Source organism: Grammomys surdaster, unplaced genomic scaffold, assembly GCF_004785775.1.
Source record: "Grammomys surdaster isolate TR1022 unplaced genomic scaffold, NIH_TR_1.0 125231, whole genome shotgun sequence".
Taxonomy (NCBI): domain Eukaryota; kingdom Metazoa; phylum Chordata; class Mammalia; order Rodentia; family Muridae; genus Grammomys; species Grammomys surdaster.
Window position 1 is genome coordinate 35,126 of NW_021620120.1, and position 5,801 is coordinate 40,926.

Consider the following 5,801-nt stretch of genomic DNA (forward strand, 5'->3'; position numbering starts at 1 on the left):
CTGGGGTCGGAGCATCTGAGTCCCACAGGCTGCTTGGACTTTATAACCAGTGCCAAGTCCGCGCTGGTTGGTTCCCCAGGATCGTGCCACCCGATGATGGTGAATAGTGCCTGGGCATCATCAGTGTCCGGGCAGAAGGACCTGATATAGTAGGAGCAGAAGTGAGACTACGGAGATGGGGAATCCCCAGCCTTGGGCTTCCCCACCCCTGACCTCACCGCCTGGCAACTAATACTTTGCCCGAACCTTGTGCAGTGTAAAGAGTGTTGTTTGTCATGCTGTCTCAGAGTTCTGACCCAGAAGCTATCTGGACACCAGGAGAGACCCTCAGGACAGACTCTCTATGTCCTCTCCTCCACTCTTCCTGTTCCTTCTTCTCATCAGAACTCAGACCCTGGAGTGTCCTAGAAGAAAAGCCACTTCCAGGAATACAGTTGTGACACAAGCTTTTGGAGATGCAGTGGAGAGATGCTTCTCCTTAAAGCAGAGGCGCTGGCCTGCAAGCCCCACACAAACCCCACAGAGACCAGGCTCTGTGTTCACCTGCAGAGGGCAGCTCACACTACCAAACCTGAGTGTAGGACTCTTATCTGTAAAGAGGAGACATTGCTTCTTCCCTCAAGATCTATTTTCTCAGCCCTGTGCTTAGACACAGACTCCTTGTGTTACTTCCTAGATGAAGATCTGAGGCTCCAGGACATTATTTTTTTTCCACAAGGATCTTCATTCTGAATCCCAAGTTTGTCCATGTGGACCTGAGTCATTGTCTCAGCACAGTAGATCCCCTTGTCCACAGGAAAGAGACCCCTGTGTAGACCACAGACAGCAGGACACTGATCCCTGTCTACACTGCTCTTGCCCTGTGTCTGCACTTCCACAGTACAGTTGCTTTAGTGACTCAATCACCATAGGAGAGGAACTGTCACTGTCTATAGCACAGAATAATGATGACAGTGTGGCAGCAGTTATATAATCTGTGACCCTCTCACTCCCTCTCTGACCTTCACTCACACTTACAAGCTGATGAGGTGAGGGACACGAGTGTCACAGCTGTGTGGGACACTGGATCTGATAACCGAGTTGGTCCCAGAGTTCCTCAAAATGATTCTCATGCCAGAGAGTACACACTGGTGATATGAGGTATCAGTCCTGATCAGTAGTGTGGGGAAAAATTAAATTTATACATGTTTTGATTCTGTGGAGTTTGACTTGATCTCTTTCTTCCCTGTTTCCCTGGGAATTAGTTTTATTCTGTTTTTTTTTCTTTATTTTGTTTTGATTGTTTTTGAGACCATTTCTTTGTCTAGCTATGGCTATTTTGGGACTCAGTCTGTAGACCAGGTTAGCCTGCCTTTGTCTCCTGAGTGCTGGGGTTAAGAGTGTGTGCAATCACTCATGACTCAATTTTGTTTATGAGACAGCTTTTTCACAGTCTCTTGCAGGCCCTTAGGATCCATGGAACTCATCTGTTTATCAGGCATTGTCTAGACACCACTCAGGATCCTGGTTCCATTGTGGTCCTGACGATCCTGGCTTAGTATTCCCATGGCCTCCTTCTGTGTATGTCAGGTCACTCTTCTTACACTTGGCCTTGACATTCACATTGGCATGGCAACCTGCACCATCCCAGACCCCTGCAGTGGGCTTTGGACCAATGATGTGCCACTCCAGAGTCTTCACAAACAAGTTGCAGGGTCATCTCCCACACAGATACTTTCAGAGTCTCATTTGTGGAATTCCCCCAGGGGCAGCCATAACCATGGCAATGGTCCAGACTTCTTGGCTCCAGCTTGCAAGGACACCTGAGAGTGAGCCTCACTGATTCCAAGCTTTGCCCTGTGACCCAACCACAGGAATGCTGACCCAGGAGCCTAGGAAGCCATTGGCAGGACAAAGCACTAAGCCTGTTTATTTTCCCTAATAGGGACTCCATATCCCTCTGCCTCAGAGCTGCAGCTTGTCTTCCATATTCAATCCATTTGTACAGAGGACAGCTGTGGCTTACATAGACACTAGAAGGCTGCTGTTTGTTCTGAAAATGTGAGAGACCACCAGGCTGTTGGAGTCCTTGCAGACAGGCCCTGAAATGCAGTGGAGGGGTGACACACATGCCACTGCTGTCCCTTCAGACTGAACAGTGCTGAGCACCGGGACAGCCCTTCTGCACCCTCCCTGTCCAGTGTGCCAGGCTTGTGCAGTCCTGCTCTGGTACATCATTCAGGATTTATGTGGCTTCCACTCTCTCGCCCTGAGCATGGACCTGTGCCTGTGCTCCTGCCTTCACTGCAGTGGGGACTTGCTAAGGTGTCCCAGGTGGCAGGCATGGAGAGACTGGTCTGAGAAAAGGAGAGAGATGTTTCTTCCTGTGGAATGCGATCTTTGTCTCCCATTCTCAGTTCTCCAATGCTATCCTTTTTATTTTATATTTTAATATTTATTTTATGTGTTTGACTAGAGCCCTTGATAATCGAAGAGGTGCCAGACCTTCTAGGACTGGAGTTATGGGTGTTTCTAAGAGAGCATGTGGTTGCTGAGAAACAAACCCAGTCCTCTGCAAGAGCAACAAGTGCTCTAAACCACTGAGCTAACTCTCCAGTTCCTCCCAATTACTCTTTAATTAATTATCTTATCGTGTATAAACAGAGTCAGTATTTTGTTTGAGAAATCAATTCAGAATCACACATCAGTGTGAGGAGATCTTTTTACACTTTACATTCCTCCATGTTCTCTGTTTTGTTAGAAGATCGCTAGATTTTCCTGTCTCCTTCATTTAACTATCATTTTGGCTGAAATACATGCAGGTAAAATTCCAATGTCACGGCCACACACAAGATCTGTTATATTAGGGTTGCAGGCTGGCTCCTTGGTCAGGAGCATGCACTGCTTCTCTAAATTATCCATGTTTGATTCCCAGACCTCTTATCAGGTGGCTCAGAACTGCAACTCCAGTGTCCAGGATCTAACACCTTCACTCATGTGCACATATCCACATACAGACCCATCCTTAAATAGTTAGAAAAATAAACAAGAAAAAAGAACTGTTACGTCTAATGTCTTCAGATATTATGGACACTCATGCTTGCTATGAGTGTCCCTACAAATATACTTTAACGCTTTTATACATAGTTATGTATTTTATTTTCTGCCTGTGAGCATTTTGCCTGCATGTAGGTATGTGCAGCACATGGTGCCTGCTACCTTAGGAAGTCAGAGATGCCATCACATCCCTAGGAGCTGTACAGATCGGTGTTAGCAGCCTTGTGGGTGCTGCTCCAGGGCAAGGGAGGGCCAGGAGTTGAGCTGCAGGAGAGGGTGGTGTGTGCAGGGAGCAGAGTGAGGCACTTGTGCACTTCTGTCTTATTGAGGGTTTCCATTCCTGTGATAAGACCCCTTGACCAAAAACTACTTGAGAAAGAACTGATTTATTTCAGTTTATGCTTCCACATCAGTCTGTCACTGAAGAGATTCAGGGCAGGACCTTGAGAGAGGATTCTAAAGTTGGAACAAAGTAGAGACCATGAGGATAAGTGCTAGCTGGCTTATAGCTCATGGCTTCCTCAGTCTGCTTTCTTATTCAATCCATGACTACCAGCCAAGACCACTTCCAGGAGGGCTGAGCCCTTCCATATTAACCGATGATGATGATGATGATGATGATGATGATGATAATGATGATGATGATACCTCATAGACTTTCTTAAAGGCACCTGGATGGATGTATTTATTCTATTCAGGATCCTCTCCCCAAATATGTCTCAGTTTGTTGACAAATGCAGACAGCACAGCCTACAGGTGCAGCGTCACTCAGTGAGAGCTGAGGGAGGAGAATGAGTATGAGTTCCTCCCTCCGACTTGAGCCAGGGACCTGCCCTGTGGATGGAGGATCCATGGTAAAACAGTTGAAATCAAGGAATGAGAGTACAGTGGGTTTCAACTCCACTCCTGCCCCTCAGTCCTGAGGACCTGTTTCCTCCCCTGCCTGTTGGGTGCTGCTGCTGCTATGATCACCATGTTAGAGTCAGTGGATGAAGGAGGCTCTGGGAAGGACAGAGTCAGGTGAGAGTCATGACCCCAGCTCTCAGCACTGACCAGCTCAGGATCAACAGAAGGCTCCAGCTTTCCCTAACCCCTGCTCTGCACTCACACCCTCCTTACCCCATCTCAGGGTGAGGGGCTGAGACAGCCCCTCATGGTACACATGGCATGTGTAATTCTGCTCCTTCCCAAGAAGCACCACCACAGATGCCCACTTCTGGAAGGTTCCATCCCCTGCAGGCCTGGTCTCCACAAGCTCCATGTCCTGGGTCAGCTCCTCCCCATTCAACTGCCAGGTCAGGGTGATGTCAGCAGGGTAGAAGCCCAGGGCCCAGCACCTCAGGGTGACATCACCTTCAGATCTGGGGTGATGGGTCACATGTGCCTTTGGAGGATCTGTGTGGAAGATTTAAGCAATCCCACAATTAACAAGACCAACTGAAATCTACACAAGACACAGTTAAATCAATGATGACACTGAACTATGTGTCTGTTAGAACGCTTCAACTGTCATTGCACTTTTGACCAGTAGGTGGCACTGGTCCCCTCAGCACAGAACTGAACATGTTCCTGGGGGCTCAGAAGCTAAGAGGGAATTCACATGAGCCAGTGTGTCAACATGGCTGTCTTTATGTGATGTTCTATAGCATGAGACAGGTAGTTAGTGAATGGAAGATAGAATGAAAAATAAGTAATTCAATATGTGTTTGAGTTCATATCTAAATTAGAAATTAGAGCCATTTGTCACTGGCAGGGTGCCACTGAGACTCAACCACTGTGGTCATGTTTCTGACCAGCATAAATGTCAGTCCAAGTGAACAGCCATCACAAAGTATGTAGCAGAAATGTGGTGAGCCTCTGACACTCAGCCAGAGAAAATGACTTCCAGCCTCTGCCTCTGGGGTGACAAGGTACAGGAATGTTGCACAGGATCCCTGGAGTGTGATGTGGACTCCAGTGCAGCACTCACTAAAACACAGTGGGGTCACAGGTGTGTGGATCTTCCCTCTCACACCAGGACTGGATTGCTGAAGACCCTGTCTCTCAGAAAGTCCAATTCCTGATTCACTAGGGGGACCACTGTAACTTGTGGGGGAAGAAGAAGAGCAGGAGGCTTCTGGATATTTAGTCCTGATTGGAAACAGTCTTAGTTCACAAGAATCTCTCCTTTAGTGGAAACCCTGAATTAACTTGTCTAAACATCTAGTCTGTGGAAACTGATACAAATGATAATATAAGGGCATGGAGAAACAGTATCACTCCAGTACAGACAAAAACTGACCAGAAGCAAAATAATGCCAAAACAAACAAAACAAAAAATAAAGAAAAAAAGTAAGAAATAAGAAATAGAAAAAGGCCGGGCGGTGGTGCTGCACACCTTTAATCCCAGCACTTGAGAGGCAGAGACAGGCGGATTTCTGAGTTCGAGGCCAGCCTGGTCTACAGAGTGAGTTCCAGGACAGCCAGAACTACACAGAGAAACCCTGTCTCAAAAAACAAAAAAATAAAATAAATAAATAAATAAATAAATAAATAAATAAATAAATAAATATTAAAAAAAAGAATTTCTTGCCAGGCGGTGGTGGCACAAGCCTTTAATCCCAGCACTTGGGAAGCAGAGGCAGGTGGATTACTGAGTTCAAGGCCAGTCTGGTCTATAGAGTGAGTTCCAGGACAGCCAGGGCTACACAGAGAAACCCTGTCTCAAAAAACAAACAAAAGAAGAAGAAGAAGAAGAAGAAGAAGAAGAAGAAGAAGAAGAAGAA

General features: G+C 46.7%; 1 pseudogene; it reads right to left on the reverse strand.

Moving 5' to 3' along the window:
* Nucleotides 1-3,930: 3,930 nt before the first annotated feature.
* LOC114637210 overlaps nucleotides 3,931-5,801 on the reverse strand; it is a 3,428-nt pseudogene continuing 1,557 nt past the window's right edge.